Consider the following 17401-nt stretch of genomic DNA (forward strand, 5'->3'; position numbering starts at 1 on the left):
TTATCTCTCCTTCTATTCTAAATGACAGACTTGCTGGATAAAGGATTCTCGGCTGCATATTTTTTCTGTTTAGCACACTGTAGATATCGTGCCAAGCCTTTCTGGCCTGCCAAGTTTCAAAGGAGAGATCAGTCACGAGTCTTATAGGTCTCCCTTTATATGTCAGGGCACGTTTATCCCTTGCTGCTTTCAGAATTTTCTCTTTATCCTTGTATTTTGCCAGTTTCACTATGATATGTCGTGCAGAAGATCGATTCAAGTTACGTCTGAAGGGAGTTCTCTGTGCCTCTTGGATTTCAATGCCTTTTTCCTTCCCCAGTTCAGGGAAGTTCTCAGCTATAATTTGTTCAAGTACCCCTTCAGCACCCTTCCCTCTCTCTTCCTCCTCTGGGATACCAATTATGCGTATATTATTTTTTTTTAGTGTATCACTTAGTTCTCTAATTTTCCCCTCATACTCCTGGATTTTTTTATCTCTCTTTCTTTCAGCTTCCTCTTTCTCCATAACTGTATCTTCTAGTTCACCTATTCTCTCCTCTGCCTCTTCAAGCCGAGCCATCGTGGATTCCATTTTGTTTTGCAATTCGTTTAAAGCGTTTTTCAACTCCTCGTGACTCTTCTTTAGTCCCTCGATCTTTGTGGCAAGAGATTCTCTGCTGTCCTGTATACTGTTTTCAAGCCCAGCGATTAATTTTATGACTATTATTCTAAATTCACTTTCTGTTATATTATTTAAATCCTTTTTGATCAGTTCATTAGCTGTTGTTATTTCCTGGAGATTCTTCTGAGGGGAATTCTTCCGTTTGGTCATTTTGGAGAGTCCCTGGCGTGGTGAGGACCTGCAGTGCACTTCCCCTGTGCTGTGGTGTATAACTGGAGTTAGTGGGCGGGGCCGCAGTCCAACCCGATGTCTGCCCCCAGCCCACTGCTGGGGCCACAGTCAGACTGGTGTGTGCCTTCTCTTCCCCTCTCCTAGGGGCGGGATTCACTGTGGGGTGGCGTGTCCCGTCTGGGCTACTTGCACACTGCCAGGCTTGTGTTGCTGGGGATCTGGCGTATTAGCTGGGGTGGGTAGGCAAGGTGCACGGGGGCTGGAGGGGCAGGCTTAGCTCGCTTCTCCTTAGGTGATCCACTTCAGGAGGAGCCCTGTGGCAGCGGGAGGGAGTCAGATCCGCTGCTGGAGGTTTGGCTCCGCAGAAGCACAGAGTTGGGTGTTTGCGCGGAGCGAGCAAGTTCTCTGGCAGGAACTGGTTCCCTTTGGGATTTTGGCTGGGGGATGGGCGGGGGAGATGGCGCTGGCGCCTTTGTTCCCCGCCAAGCTGAGCTCTGCCGTCCGGGGGGCTCAGCAGCTCTCCCTCCCTTTGTCCTCCAGCCTTCCCGCTTTCCGAGCAGAGCTGTTAACTTATGACCTCCCAGACGCTAAGTCGGGCTTGCTGTCGGAACACAGTCTGTCCGGCCCCTCCGCTTTTGCCAGCCAGACTCGGGGGCTCTGCTTGGCCGGCGAGCCGCCCCTCCGCCCCGGCTCCCTCCCGCCAGTCCGTGGAGCACGCACCGCCTCGCCGCCCTTCCTACCCTCTTCCGTGGGCCTCTAGTCTGCGCTCGACTCTGGAGACTCCCTTCTGCTAATCCTCTGGCGGTTTTCTGGGTTCTTTAGGCAGGTGTAGGTGGAATCTAAGTGATCGGCAGGACGCGCTGTGAGCCCCGCGTCCTCCTACGCTGCCATCTTCCAGAACCCCCCGGGAGGGAGAATCTTAAGTAGGCTCCATGTTCAGTGTGGAACTTGATTCCAGGCTTGATCTCACAACCAAGAGATCATGAACTGAGCCAGAATCAAGAGTCAGATGCTTAACCGACTGAGCCACCCAGGTGCTTCAAGGTTTTTTGTTAATTAATCTAAAGGAGCGATTCTATAACTCATCTGAAAAGACAAATAAGAATAGCCAGAAAAAAACATTGAAACGGAAAAGTATAAAGGGATATTTGCCCTGCCGTATAGTAAAACATTCTATAAAGTCTCAACAAAGTAAACCTTGTGGTAATGCCACACTGAACTCATAAAACACAGTTGGATGTCCACAATATACCCCAAACCCCACAGGAGTTTTTTACATCATAAAGGTGGTACATTAAATCATTGAGGTGAAGATCAACATTTTGTTAAAGAATTTGGGGAGACCTGGGTACCCACCTTGCAAAAGATGAGTTAGATCCATTTCTCACACCATATACAAGAATACATTCCAAATAGATCAATAACTTAAATATATAAAATGCAATCACAAACGTCTTGAAGGAAACTAAGGGAAAATTGCTTTATAACATTAGAGTAGACAGACTTTTTAAATTATGACTTAAAACAAAAGAGGTGCCTAGGTGGCTCAGTCACTTGAGTGTCTGACTCTTGATTTTGGCTCAGGTCATGATCCCAGGGTTGTGGGATCAAGCCCCACATCAGCCCTCAGCATCACATCAATGCTGAGCATGGAACCTGGTTAAGATTCTCTCTCCCTCTACTCCTCCCCCAACTTTGCTCATGTTCTCTCTCTCTCTCAAAAAAAAAAATATATATATAAATATAAATATATATATAAATATATATATATATAAATATATATAAATAATAATATATATATAAATATATAAATTATATATATATATATAATAAAACACAAAAAGACTGATGAATTTAACAGAATAAAGAAACATAAATGACTTTGCATGACAAATTTAAAAAGAGGAGGTGGTGATGGCAGGCAAAAGGCAAAAGAAAACTAGGAAAAGTATTTTTAACTCAAATCACAAAAGATTCATCTTCATAATTTATAAAGAGCCTTTAAAACTCATGAATGAATGAATGAATGAATGAATGAATGAACAAACTCAATTTAAGAAGTCTAATACTGCCACATAAAATGTAGAAAAATATGAAGAGTTCAAAAGAAATAAAGCTGTACCTTAACTTGTAAAAAGGTATTCTACTTCACTAATTTTAATAGAAAAGCATTCTCATAAATTGCTAGTTAGAAAGCAACTATAAACTGTTATGCAGAACAATTTAACAATATTTATTAAATTATAAATGTATTACCCTTTAATCCTGAAATTCCACATCTAGGAATTGATATATGTACAGAGTTACTCATTACAATGCTTTCTCCTTTTTACCTTCTAAAGAGCACAAGTTTGGAAATGACTTAAGCACCCATCAATAAAAAGTATTTAAATAAACTATATTCTATCCAGACAATGCATTAACATATAGGTCTTAAAAATGAACATACAAAAAAGATGAGGAAATTCTCTAGGGAGAGGTCTTAGGATATATAGTATGGAGGAAAAAAGCAAGATACAGAGCAGCACATATAATGTGCTAACTTACATATAAGAAAGTGGGGTGAAATAAGGATATACATTTAAGAGTTTCCTCTGTCTGCAGAAAAGTAGACTGGAAAAAGGACAAGAAAGTAATAAAAGTAGACATGAGGAGGTGGAGAGAAAGTGAAATAAATGGTGATAGGCTAAGAACAAGACTTCTCAATGTACTACTTTTTCTAATTTATTTAACCATTTGAATGTATTACCTATGCAATATAAAAAAAGGAAACAGCAATAAAATTGATTAAAATAACTTACATAAAATTAAGAAATATTCTAAATAACCCCTAAATTAAAAAAAATAAAAATGAATGGTAAATAGTATAGAAAGTGATAAAATGAAAAACATTTAATACACTTCATGGTACACTGAAAAGGTACAAAAGGTGAAATATAAAAATATTTTTATTACTTTTTACCTTTAAAGGGCTGAAAATAAAATATTTAACACTATAAGATAATAAAAGAGCACAATAAATATTGTTTACAAAAGAGGGGTCGATTAAGATAAAAAAATGAAAATAATGTAGTACAAAAACAAATTATGTAAAGAGTAAAAGGCGAAAATCTATTTTCTGAAACCTCAAATACAAATATAAACTTCTGGGATGCCTGGGCGGCTCAGTTAAGTGTCCTACTCTTGGTAAGACTCAGGTCATGATCTCAGGTTCATGGGTTTGATCAGGTCAGGTCATTATCTCATGGTTCATGGGTTTGAGCCCCCTGTCAGGCTCTGCACTGACAGCACAGAGCCTGCTTGGAATTCTCTCTCCATCTCTCTCTGCCCCTATTCCACTCGTGTTCATTCACTCTCTCTCTCTCAAGATAAACTTAAAAAAAAAAATACAAACTTCTAAGAAGTTTCATTAAAGAAAGAATACATATACATACATACATACATACATACATACATACATACATATACATATATATGTATAATATCAGACTATTTTAAAATTATATGGGGTGTGTATTTCCACAGATAAGGAAGATATGACCATAAATTTAAAGACAGTAAAGAATTTAAAGTTATTTCCTAGCAAAATGTAAGACATCAGATCCAAATGGATTTATCATTCCATTTGTAAAAAGCTCCTTGCTTCATTTGATGAAACTAGAATAACTGTAAAAACCTAATGTGGTAAAAAAAGAAAAGTTGTGACCATATTTACTTATGAACATAGATATAAAAATTCTGATAAAAATCATTCAAAAGGAAAGGGAATATACCAAATAAGACTTATTCCAGAAATATAAGAATTACCTGATATTAGAAAATCTGAAATACGATTCATTACATAATGAATTAATGGGGGGAAAAATCATATAATTATATCAACAGATGCACAAAAAGTGTATAATGAAATGCAGTGATAATTGACAAAGAAGTACAATATAACTAAAAACTACTTACAAACTAGCAAAAACCAGCAGTATATTTAACAGCAACATGCACAATTACCATTAAAAGCAGGAAAATAAGAATATTTGCAGTAACTACTATTTGGCACACTGTTTTGGAGATTCTGATACATAAAATATTAACAGAATGTTCTTTTAAAAAATGTATAAATTCTGAGCAAGAAAGGAAAATTCTATTTACAGGTGATATAATTATGTTCCTAAGAAAATACAAGAAAACTTAATTTTTAAAAAACGTGAGAGAATCATACTTGCTTCAGCAGTACATATACTAAAATTGTAATGCTACAGAGAAGATTAGCATGGCCACTGTGCAATGATGACATGCAGATTTGTGAAGTGTTCCATATTTTATATAAATAAATAAATAACATGAGAGAATCAAAAATATCAGCCGAATTCAAGATAAACAAAAAGCCATCAATCAGTTTTTCCAAGGCTGTGAATCAAGAGTAAAGAAAGACATAAATTAAAACAACTGAATTTACAACAGCTAAACAAAAGAATAAAACATCTAGGAAAAAGTCGAAAAGGTCCAAAATCTACATATGAAGAAAGAGCAAAACCTTATTAAAGCAAGATAGAATATCTTATTAAAGCGAGAGGTGAATAAACAGAAATAAATCAAATTTCTAAAAGTAAGGATGTTCTATTAGTATAACGTCATTTTTAGTCAGAATCTCAATTTTAATATAAATAACAGAAGTTACTTTGAAAAGTAAATGATTCAGAATGAACAATTATTTTCAAAGTAGTAAGTTGTCTTACAATATTGTTAAATTATTTTTTGCACTTTTAAATCATTATACTATACTATTTTAAATATCATACTATATGGGCAGGTTTATAATGATTTAAAAGTGTGTATATATATGTATATACATATATATATATATATATATATGTATATACATATATATATATGGCTCTAGGACTGTCTGTCAGATCACCAAACTGGCAATGGATCCAAATAAAGATTGGAACTTATTATATCAAAGGGTAGCATTGTGTCTCCATGGGAAAAGAAAGCTTGTTTATGGTAGAGTGCTCAGGGAAGTGGGCTGGCTCAAAGTGAAGGGTTTGCCCTTTTGGTAAGGTCAGGAAACACCAATTGAGAGCTGTGTTTCTGTAAGATTCTTTGAGGGAATGTTGAGAGTAAAAGCATCAGCAGTGTCAGTGCCTGGGGAGTCTGATGCTGAGAGGCAGACAGGGACTTCTCCAGTGTCCTCCTCACCCACCACACACACATGGTGGATGCCTATTGTTTTGACTCTCCAAACAGCATCCACCCCCCTTTTCTGGGAGGCATACCTGTTCCCCCATGGTGAATGTATCACCTGGTGACTGGCCTCGACAAGAGGCCTGGATACACACTAAAACAGCTGGGACTAAGTGTCAAAGCCCCGGTCCAAGAGTGGCACCTAACCTAATTTAGACCATTTAGAGCCCTTCCCTGGGAATTTTTAAAAGGATGCTAGAGGGAGCCTATTTCAGTTCATCTCTGCAGCTGTGGGTGGCCATTCCCTAAGAGCCCCACACTGAATGAGGCAGTGGTGAAAGATGGGGAGAGCAAGGCCTGGCTCCTATTGTCTCTGAAGCTCAAGACACTGCCCATCCAGAGTTGGTAGATTGCTGTTCCATTCTCCTTCTTGCCCAGGCTAATTTGATACAGGCTTCTGTTACCCACAACCAAGAATCCTGACTAAGAGTGCATCCTGTATTCTTTCTTCTCCTTCTCCAATATCATCCAGGGCTAACGTCAAATGTCTGCTCCCCAGGTTATTGCAACTCCTCCCCCTACCCCTCACGCTGCCCAAGTTACATGCCTTCTCTCCATCATTAAGCCCTGCTGATTCCATCTCCAAACTGTAGCTTGTTTTCCTCACCTTCTCTTCCCAAGGTGAATCCCTCGCCTCAGACCTCAGCCTCTAACTGGTCTCTCTGCTGCTACTCTTGACTCCTCCAATCTGCTCACTACACTGCAGTGAAAGTGGTCTTTTCAAAATAAAAATAACATCACATTGTTTTCCTGCTTAAAGCCCTTCTGTGTGTTCCCATCACACCTGAAATAAACCCAGTCTCTCTCCATTGAGTTTATGAGGTGAGGTATGCAGCCTCTTTCAGGACTCCCCCAAAGCCTCCTGCACCAGAGTGATAGTAGTTGCTTTGTTTCCTGAGAGACTATACACAATTTGCCTCCTTGGGACTATTTCCTATCTCAGAAAATTAATATTTTTAGCATAGTAGCATTTGTTCACATTGTGGATAATTCATGTAGTATATGCTTACTTGTGTGTATTGCTCTTCACCTGGCCAGACTCCAAGCTCAGCAGGACCATTATCTGTCTGGTTTACCTATGCACCACTTGAGCTTACTTCTTGATAGTGACAAATATGTGTCGACAGAACAGATGAACATAAATGTTATTTACACAATGAATATTCATTAAACATTCGTTAAATATAAATATATAATTAAAATTCATTAAATTTAGTTGTTCATAAATGTATCATTTTATAAGTAAAGAATATGAATCTTTGTTAATGTAAATATCTAAATTCATAATTAAAAGTTTTTATTTCAGGGGCACCTCGGTGGCTCCGTCGGTTGAGCGTCCAACTTCGGCTCAGGTCATGAACTCGCGGTTCGTGAGTTCAAGCCCCTCATCAGGCTCTGTGCTGACAGCTGGGGGCCTGGAGCCTGCTTCAGATTCCATATCTCCCTCTCTCTGCCCCTCCCCTTCTCATGCTTGTCTCTCTCTCTCTCTCTCTCTCTCCTTCCAAAATAAATAAATATTTTTTAAAAAGTTTTCATTTCATTACTTTTCAAAATAGCATATTCCAAGGGGGAAAGTTTAGACCAAGCTCCCTTTTCTTCAAAAATTTAACAATAGCCAAATTATGGAAAGAATCCAAATGTCCATCAACTGATGAATGGATAAAGAAGATGTGATATGTATGTGTATATATATATAATGGAATACTACCTAGGAATTTAGAAGAATGAAATCTTGCCATTTGAAACATTGATGGAACTACATGGTATTATGCTAAGCTAAATAAATCAGTCAGAGAAAGATAGATATCATATAATTTCACTCATATGTGGAATTTGAGAAACTCAACAGATAAACATAGGGGAAGGAAAGGAAAAATAAGATAAAAACAGAGAGGGAGGCAAACCATAAGAGATTCTTAAATACAGAGAATAAACTGAGGGTTGCTTGAGGGGATGGGTTATATGGGTAATGGGCATTAAGGAGGGCACCTTTTGGGATGAGCACTGGGTGTCATATGTAAGCCAAGACTACACTGTATGTTAACTAACTTGAATATATATTTTTTAAAAGCCAATAAACATGCTGTCTGCCATGAAAGGATACATGAGGAATAGACAGCATTTCTGCCATCCATAAGCACTGAACTGCATTCCATTGTTGTTTCCAGGAAGTTACCAGATGTGCTTTTTGTTTGTGGAGACTGTAGAATATGACTAAAGCTGTCTTGGGACTAATCTGACCTCCACCTCACCATTTTCTACTCTACAAAGGCATTTACTTCTTCATCCTTTTAAGTCTATTAAGTCTCTTATGCCTTTTTTAGTCATTTTAAATTATCTTAATTTGCTCATTATTTCTGAATTCCATAATGGTTGGAATTAAGAATTCTCTGCCATTCAGTCAATAATACATTGAAAACAATTTGCATAAAAACAATCACTTAGCAATGAGAAAGAATGAAATATGGCCTTTTGTAGCAACGTGGATGGAACTGGAGAGTGTTATGCTAAGTGAAATAAGTCATACAGAGAAAGACAGATACCATATGTTTTCACTCTTATGTGGATCCTGAGAAACTTAACAGATCCATGGGGGAGGGGAAGAAAAAAAAAAAGAGGTTAGAGAGGGAGAGAGCCAAAGCATAAAAGACTCTTAAAAACTGAGAACAAACTGAGAGTTGATGGGGGGGAGGGAGGGGAAGGTGGGTGATGTGTATAGAGGAGGGCACCTTTTGGTATGAGCACTGGGTGTTGTATGGAAAACAATTTGACAATAAATTTCATATTTAAAAATTATAAATAAATAAATACGATCACTTAGGCTACAAATGGTCTCACTGAATTTCTTTCCAGTTGTAGGAAATTTGATCAATGCAAAGACATAGGGAAATTTCCCATTAGACAACTCCATATTATCTTTCAATTTTATATTTTAGAGAATAAAATGTTAGCATATAAAGAAAAACTGATAGTGAATGGCTTTCTCAGCACACATTTCATCCCTGCTTTGGTGGATGGTCTCTATACAAAGCTGCATTGTCCTCTGTGAACACCTAGTTGATGTACCATCACACACAGCAGGCACATTCCATGCCCTTTTTCCTAGTGGTGAACAGTTAGAAAGATATTAGGTGTCTGTCCCCAGTTCCTGTCATACAGCTCCTAAATATCTTGGAATTCCATGACGGATAAAGGTGATAAGAGTGTCTTGTTTCTAATGAGGCATCTTATGGTAGGCATCTGGATAGTTTCAGGATGGGAACCAGTCACCAGAAAGACTAAGCCTTGATTAGAAACTTAGAAATTTCAGCCCCACTCTCCAGCCTTCAGGGAGAGGAGAGGGGCTGGATACTGAGTCAATCACCAATGGCCACAATCATGTCCACATAATAAAACTCCTATAAAACCCCCTAAACAACAGGGTTCTGGGAATTACTGGGTTGGTAAACACATCTACATACTAGGAGGATGACATACCCAACTCCACAGGAAGAGAAGCACCTGTACTGGGGACTCTTCAAGAATTTTCCCTATGTACCTCTTCATCTGGCTATTCATTTGTACCCTTTAAAATAAACTGGCAATATAATTAAAGTGCTTTCTTGAGTTCTGTGAGCTTTTGTAGCAAATTATTAAACCTGAAAAGGGGGGTTATGGAAACTTCCAACTTTGTAGAAGTGTGGGTAGCCTGGGGACCTGATACTTGCAACTGGCATCTAAAGTGGGGCAGCCTTGTGGATTGAGCCCTTAAACCTGCAAGTATGTGCTAACTCTAGATAGTTAGAATTGAATTGAATTATAGGATACACAGCTGGTGTCAGGGAGTTGGAGAATTGATTGATATGAAGACAAAAAACATTTCCTGGTGATGGCAGAATTTTGGTGAAACAGCTTCTCTACCTGTCTTCCATAGCAACCAGTGGCTGCTGACAAGGAGTACAGCCACAGGAGAGACAAAGTATTTCACAGTACATTGTGACAAATACCATCTCCTATATGACTTGGCCATGAGTTCCAGAGTGTGACCCATGCAATAAGCCAAAGTGGACAACACATTGTCACAAAATCTAGGAAGTTCAAATGAAGAAATGCCTGGATCTTGAAAACCATCTTCAATAAAAACTTGGGCCTTCTAGATATAATGGAACACAGAAAATAAGGACTAATTTTAATCAAATCACTCACCTGATTAAGACAACTACATCAGTATGAGTTCTTGAAAAAGATCATAAAATGGTGACATTTCTTTGGGTCTCTGTATAACTAAGGACTCTTATAGTTACAAGTGACATAAAGTCCAATACAGAATGGTTAAGCAGAAGGCGAGTTATGAGATGATGTGAGCTACAAGTCTGGGGGTAGATAAAATGACCTGGCACCTTGTATTTTCCAAATTAGGATGCACCAATATGTTCTAGCCCTCATGCTCTTCTTACCATGTGACATGGCTACTCTCCTATTTGGAGGTTCCTTCCTCTGAATTTGGGAGAGCCTGTGACATAGAGTTACAGACTGATGCCTAGGATGCTTCAGTCAATTCAACCTCTAAGTCTTTGAATCTCCACAGCCCAGCCATAAGACAAGTAAGTAAGCAAGCCACACATGATTCTAGTCTCCACCCTTTGAGTAGCCCTTCATGATTCTGAGTGTAACAGAAACAAACTGGTTCTTTCAAGTCCTGCAAAGATAGTACAATTAAAGAGCAAAATAATTATTGCTGCTGCTTGAAGCCACTACATTTTGGTGTAACTTGTTATGCAGCCACAATAACAGGGATAGAGATAACAAGGATATCAAGATCCTTTCCTGGACTCTGGTTCCTCTAGGTTTAGAGCCCAGATTCAGGCTTCTTAGTAATGTCATACAACATCTTCAGGCTTTCTATATTACCCTTGTCTAGTGGAAGAAACTTTACGTCTCCAACAACTCAACAGTTTTTGCTGCTGGTCAAAAACTGTGCCATCTTTCCTTTGAGTTATGTGCCATCCTTCAATTGTGCCTTAATTGCCTTGGGTCCCTCCCCCCATTCTGGGACATACCCTCCTGGAAAGTGCATTAGTGAGGAAAGGGGGATTACTCCAAATCAAAACAGGGTAATTGTTTCCATAAAAATGGAAAACAAAATCAATAAATACTTAGCAGAACATTCTTTGCATTACCTCTCATGGCATCCTCTGGCTGGGTATCTTGGGCTATTATGGCTCTCTTGGCCTTTTTGGAACTCTTTTACCTTCAAAAGTCTCAAATAGCTCTCCAGTGCTCTAAGCCTGCCCAACTCCTTCCCCCTTATAGTAGAGATACTCAGGATCACTGCTTAGAAAGTTCAAGAATATGCTAATCTACACAACTGGTTTAACTCTAAGGCTGAAGATTTTATGTCTCAGTGCAAACCAACAAAAGGGGTTCCTTATGTTTGAATAAGGGCAGGAGAATGAGGGGTGGGTGGGTTTGAGTATTCCTTCAGACACAAAACAGGCCTATCTGTTCAGGGAAGTCTGAGGACCGCTTCTGCTCTAACTAGGAAACAGTTACATGAAAATAACCCTTTCTTTCTTAACAAACTTAATGTATGGATGAGACTAACTTGTAATTTATATTCAGAAAATATTGATCTGATGTTCATGATTTTTAATTCTCACAAGGAAAGAAATGATTTGACTTCTGGTTCAGTGAGTTTATAGCAGCACAATTAATATAGAGATGAACCTAAAAAAATATATTATGTTAGATGGGTTTTGACATTTGAGAAAATATAAGTGTCCACCAGTATATCCCTCAAAAAAGATCTAGAATGAACACTTCATAAAATCTAGTGGCCAAAGAACTTTATCTTAATTTAATGTTAATCAATGTTTGTGATCTTTCTGAGTCATACTGAACAAAGCCAAGACATTTTCAAATGTTGCTTTTAGAATACTAGTTTCTAAATAGTTTATTTTCTGGATATTTTTCTCTTTAATTTAATTTACCAACTTGTTGGGGCGCCTGGGTGGCTCAGTTGGCTAAGCGGACGACTTCGGCTCAGGTCATGATCTTGCGGTCCATGAGTTCGAGTCCCGCGTCGGGCTCTGTGCTGACAGCTCAGAGCCTGGAGCCTGGTTCAGATTCTGTGTCTCCCTCTTTCTGACCCTCCCCCGTTATGCTCTGTCTCTCTCTGTCTCAAAAATAAATAAACGTTAAAAAATTTTTAATTTACCAACTTGTTCATTTTTTTAAAGCCTCACAAGAGTTAGCTGTGTTCCAATAAATCTCAAAAGGAAACAAAAGAGCAAATGATAAAAACTATGTGGAGGTTAATTTACACAATAAAATTCATCTTGTTGTGTCTCTAAATTTAAAGAAATAGTAAAAATCTGCATCATTAATTGATGAAACAACTTTTATTTGACCCGTGTGTCAAATAGCCCTATGTGACCCATGTGTCAAATGAAGGAATGACCTATAAAAGTATGTTTTATGAAGGGTACCCCATGGAGGTGTGTCCCATGGAGGAGAATATCATGAAAACTATTTTCCTGTTCAGTGAGAGAATTCAACATGAGAATAATCTTCATTTAAAAAATAATCCAATCCAAAGAGAACAAGATAAAATTCTATTGTATCCCTACAGTCATCACAAAAGATCACAAGGGATAAATAAGTAATACCACTATTACTTCAGAAGGAGGGCAGGGACTTCTGGTGGCCAAGGTGATGACAGCCACCAAAATCCAAAGCTCTCCACACAGCTCACAATAAACTCTACAGATCAGTAAGAAGTACAAATAAAACCACATAGATACCACACCTTCAACATAACTAACTAGAAGACAGAGAGCACCATAAACTTTACATTTACTTGTCAGCAAAGAAATAAACACCAATTCCCAGCAGAACTGTCTCTCAAGCCCCTGCCCCAGTCTTTACAAATTGCTAAAGGAATCAGAAAACTTCATGAAAAAGAAAAAAGGGTATTAAGTTTATAAGGATGAGTGAATAACAACAGCTATAAAAAGTAAGTCCAACCTAAGTGTTAAAATGCTGAAAAATAATCCTGCTCAATCAGAGCAGAGACAACGGAGAAAGGATGCAAACATGCACAGAATAACAGGCAGCAGCCTTGGCACATATCCTTTCTGGGAGAGAAGAAAGCAGAAAGGAAGGCAAGAATGCTCATTGGAGTTTGGGATGAGAAGGGAAAGGCAGCAAGAGGAGGAAATAATCTTACAAGACAAAAAGAACCAAAAATTGATAGACATTCCCTCACCTACAAAAAATAAATAAAATAAAATCATCTTTAAAAAACTGCAGTCCATGGCACTGACCACAGAGGGTGCTCTAGACCAGGAATCTTCAAATTCCTTTGACCCCAAAGGCCAAACCCATCCATGAAAGCAGGTGGATAAAAGCAGATTTCACCTACGCAAGGCTTTCATAAGAAAACAACAGAACATGAGAATCTAAATACTGAAACTGATAAAGATTTTTCTAAAAGGCTAAATATGAACTAGAAAATAAAACTGCATTAGATTCTATACGGAACCATATATCTTGAATAAGCACATGGAAATATGAAGAAAAAAAAACAGCAACAAAAAGAACACCTTAAACCACAAACCCAAATGCTAAAAACATAAATAGACAAAAACATGAAGAAGTAAAATGATAAATCAAAAGACCAAATCATATAAGAAATAAAGATTAAATTATAAGGAATATAATTTAAAATATATAGTCATATATTATTATTATATTATAATTATAAGGAATATAATTTAAAATATATAGAAAAATATAGTCAAATGAAAAATTAATAAGAGACATTGAAGAAAGAGGAAAGTAAACAAGGGTGTAAAAATAAGTTAAGTTAATACATCAGTCCAAGGGAAAGTGATTGAAATAGAAGACAAGCCAAGAAGATCCAAAATGAACAGACTCATGAAACAATGTATATTAACAGTTAAAAATGATCCAAGAAACCTTTCTGAAGCTAAAAACAAATGAAAAGGAAAGGAAAAAAACTTGAGTCTACAAGTCTACAAGACTTGCACTAGACAAGACTACAAGGCAAGTCTACTAGAAGGGCACATTAAATACCTGAGAAGGTCGTCGATAGGAAGATGGCGGCGTAGAAGGATGCTGGGCTCACCGCGCGTCCTGCTGACCACTTAGATTCCACCTACATCTGCCTAAATAACCCAGAAAAATGCCAGAGGATTAGCAGAATGGAGCCTCCGGAGCCAAGCGCAGACAAGAGGCCCATGAAAGAGGGTAGGAAGGACAGCGAGGCAGTGCACGCTCCACGGACTGGCGGAAGGGAGCCGGGGTGGAGAGGCAGCCTGCCGGCCAAGCAGAGCCCCCAAATCTGGCTGGCAAAAGTGGAGGGGCGGGAAGGAGTGTGTTCCGACAGCAAGCGCGACTTAGCATCTGGGAGGTCATAAGTTAACAGCTCTGCTCCGGAAGCAGAAAGGCTGGACGACAAAGGGAGGGAGAGCTGCTGAGCCCCCGGAGGACAGAGCTCAGTTTGGTGGGGAACAAAGGCACTCGCTAGCGCCATCTCCCCCGCCCATCCCCCAGCCAAAATCCCAAAGGGAACCAGTTCCTGCCAGGGTACTTGCTCTCTCCGTGCAAACACCCAATCTGTGCTTCTGCGGAGCCAAACCTCCAGCACCGGATCTGACTCCCTCCCGGTGCCACAGGGCCCCTCCTGAAGTAGATCACCTAAGGAGAAGCTAGCTAAGCCTGCCCCTCCTGATCCCGTGCACCTTGCCTACCCACCCCACCTAATACGCCAGATCCCCAGCACCACAAGCCAGGCAGTGTGCAAATAGCCCAGAGAGGCCACGCCACCCCTAGTGAATCCCACCCCTAGGAGAGGGGAATAGAAGGCACACACCAGTCTTACTGTGGCGCCAGCGGTTGGCTGGGGGCAGACATCAGGACTGACTGCGGCCCCGCCCACCAACTCCAGTTATACACCACATCACAGGGGAAGTGCCCTGCAGGTCCTCACCACGCCAGGGACTCTCCAAAATGACCAAACGGAAGAATTCCCCTCAGAAGAATCTCCAGGAAATAACAACAGCTAATGAACTGATCAAAAAGGATTTAAATAATATAACAGAAAGTGAATTTAGAATAATAGTCATAAAATTAATCGCTGGGCTTGAAAACAGTATAGAGGACAGCAGAGAATCTCTTCCTACAGAGATCAAGGGACTAAGGAACAGTCACAAGGAGCTGAAAAACGCTTTAAACGAAATGCAAAACAAAATGGAAACCACGACGGCTCGGCTTGAAGAGGCAGAGGAGAGAATAGGTGAACTAGAAGATACAGTTATGGAAAAAGAGGAAGCTGAGAAAAAGAGAGATAAAAAAATCCGGGAGTATGAGGGGAAAGTTAGAGAACTAAGTGATACACTAAAAAGAAATAATATACGCATAATTGGTATCCCAGAGGAGGAAGAGAGAGGGAAAGGTGCTGAAGGGGTACTTGAAGAAATTATAGCTGAGAACTTCCCTGAACTGGGGAAGGAAAAAGGCATTGAAATCCAAGAGTCACAGAGAACTCCCTTCAGACGTAACTTGAATCGATCTTCTGCACGACATATCATAGTGAAACTGGCAAAATACAAGGATAAAGAGAAAATTCTGAAAGCAGCAAGGGATAAACGTGCCCTGACATATAAAGGGAGACCTATAAGACTCGTGACTGATCTCTCTTTTGAAACTTGGCAGGCCAGAAAGGATTGGCATGAGATCTTCAGTGTGCTAAACAGAAAAAATATGCAGCCGAGAATCCTTTATCCAGCAAGTCTGTCATTTAGAATAGAAGGAGAGATAAAGGTCTTCCCAAACAAACAAAAACTGAAGGAATTTGTCACCACTAAACCAGCCCTACAAGAGATCGTAAGGGGGATCCTGTGAGACAAAGTACCAGAGACACCACTACAAGCATAAAACATACAGACATCACAATGACTCTAAACCTGTATCTTTCTATAATAACACTGAATGTAAATGGATTAAATGCGCCAACCAAAAGACATAGGGTATCAGAATGGATAAAAAAACAAGACCCATCTATTTGCTGTCTACAAGAGACTCATTTTAGACCTGAGGACACCTTCAGATTGAGAGTGAGGGAAGGAGAACTATTTATAATGCTACTGGAAGCCAAGAGAAAGCTGGAGTAGCCATACTTATACCAGACAAACTAGACTTTAAATTAAAGGCTGTAACAAGAGATGAAGAAGGGCATTATATAATAATTACAGGGCCTATCCATCAGGAAGAGCTAACAATTATGAATGTCTATGCGCCAAATACCGGAGCCCCCAAATAAATAAAACAATTACTCATAAACATAAGCAACGTTATTGATAAGAATGTGGTCATTGCAGGGGACTTTAACACTCCACTTACAGAAATGGACAGATCATCTAGACACATGGTCAATAAAGAAACAAGGGCCCTGAATGCTACATTGGATCAGATGCACTTGACAGATATATTTAGAACTCTGCATCCCAAAGCAACAGAATATACTTTCTTCTCGAGTGCACATGGAACATTCTCCAAGATAGATCATATACTGGGTCACAAAACAGCCCTTCATAAGTTTACAAGAATTGAAATTATACCATGCATACTTTCAGACCACAATGCTATGAAGCTTGAAATCAACCACAGGAAAAAATCTGGCAAACCTCCAAAAGCGTTGAGGTTAAAGAACACCCTACTAAAGAATGAGTGGGTCAACCAGGCAATTAGAGAAGAAATTAAAAAATATATGGAAACAAACAAAAATGAAAATACAACAATCCAAACGCTTTGGGACGCAGCGAAGGCAGTCCTGAGAGGAAAATACATTGCAATCCAGGCCTATCTCAAGAAACAAGAAAAATCCCAAATATAAAATCTAACAGCACACCTAAAGGAAATAGAAGCAGAACAGCAAAGGCAGCCTAAACCCAGCAGAAGAAGAGAAATCATAAAGATCAGAGCAGAAATAAACAATATAGAATCTAAAAAAACGGTAGAGCAGATCAACGAAACCAATAGTTGGTTGTTTGAAAAAAAAACAAAATTGACAAACATCTAGCCAGGCTTCTCAAAAAGAAAAGGGAGATGACCCAAATAGATAATATCATGAATGAAAATGGAACTATTACAACCAATCCCTCAGAGATACAAACAATTATCAGGGAATACTATGAAAAATTATATGCCAACAAACTGGACAACCTGGAAGAAATGGACAAATACCTAAACACCCACACTCTTCCAAAACTCAATCAGGAGGAAATAGAAAGCTTGAACAGACCCATAACCAGCGAAGAAATT

General features: G+C 39.0%; 1 protein-coding gene and 1 non-coding gene across 2 annotated transcripts in view; one reads left to right on the plus strand and one right to left on the minus strand.

The window, feature by feature from the left end:
- The window catches only part of OCA2 (OCA2 melanosomal transmembrane protein), a 516689-nt gene that overhangs the window by 140820 nt on the left and 358468 nt on the right, over positions 1–17401 (minus strand). The window lies entirely within an intron of this gene.
- LOC128773143 (U6 spliceosomal RNA) lies at positions 5045–5151 on the plus strand. The gene has a single exon (XR_008417425.1). It is a non-coding gene; the product is annotated as a U6 spliceosomal RNA (small nuclear RNA).

The sequence above is a fragment of the Panthera pardus genome, unplaced genomic scaffold, assembly GCF_024362965.1.
Source record: "Panthera pardus isolate Hobbes unplaced genomic scaffold, ASM2436296v1 HiC_scaffold_24, whole genome shotgun sequence".
Classification (NCBI taxonomy): Eukaryota; Metazoa; Chordata; class Mammalia; order Carnivora; family Felidae; genus Panthera; species Panthera pardus.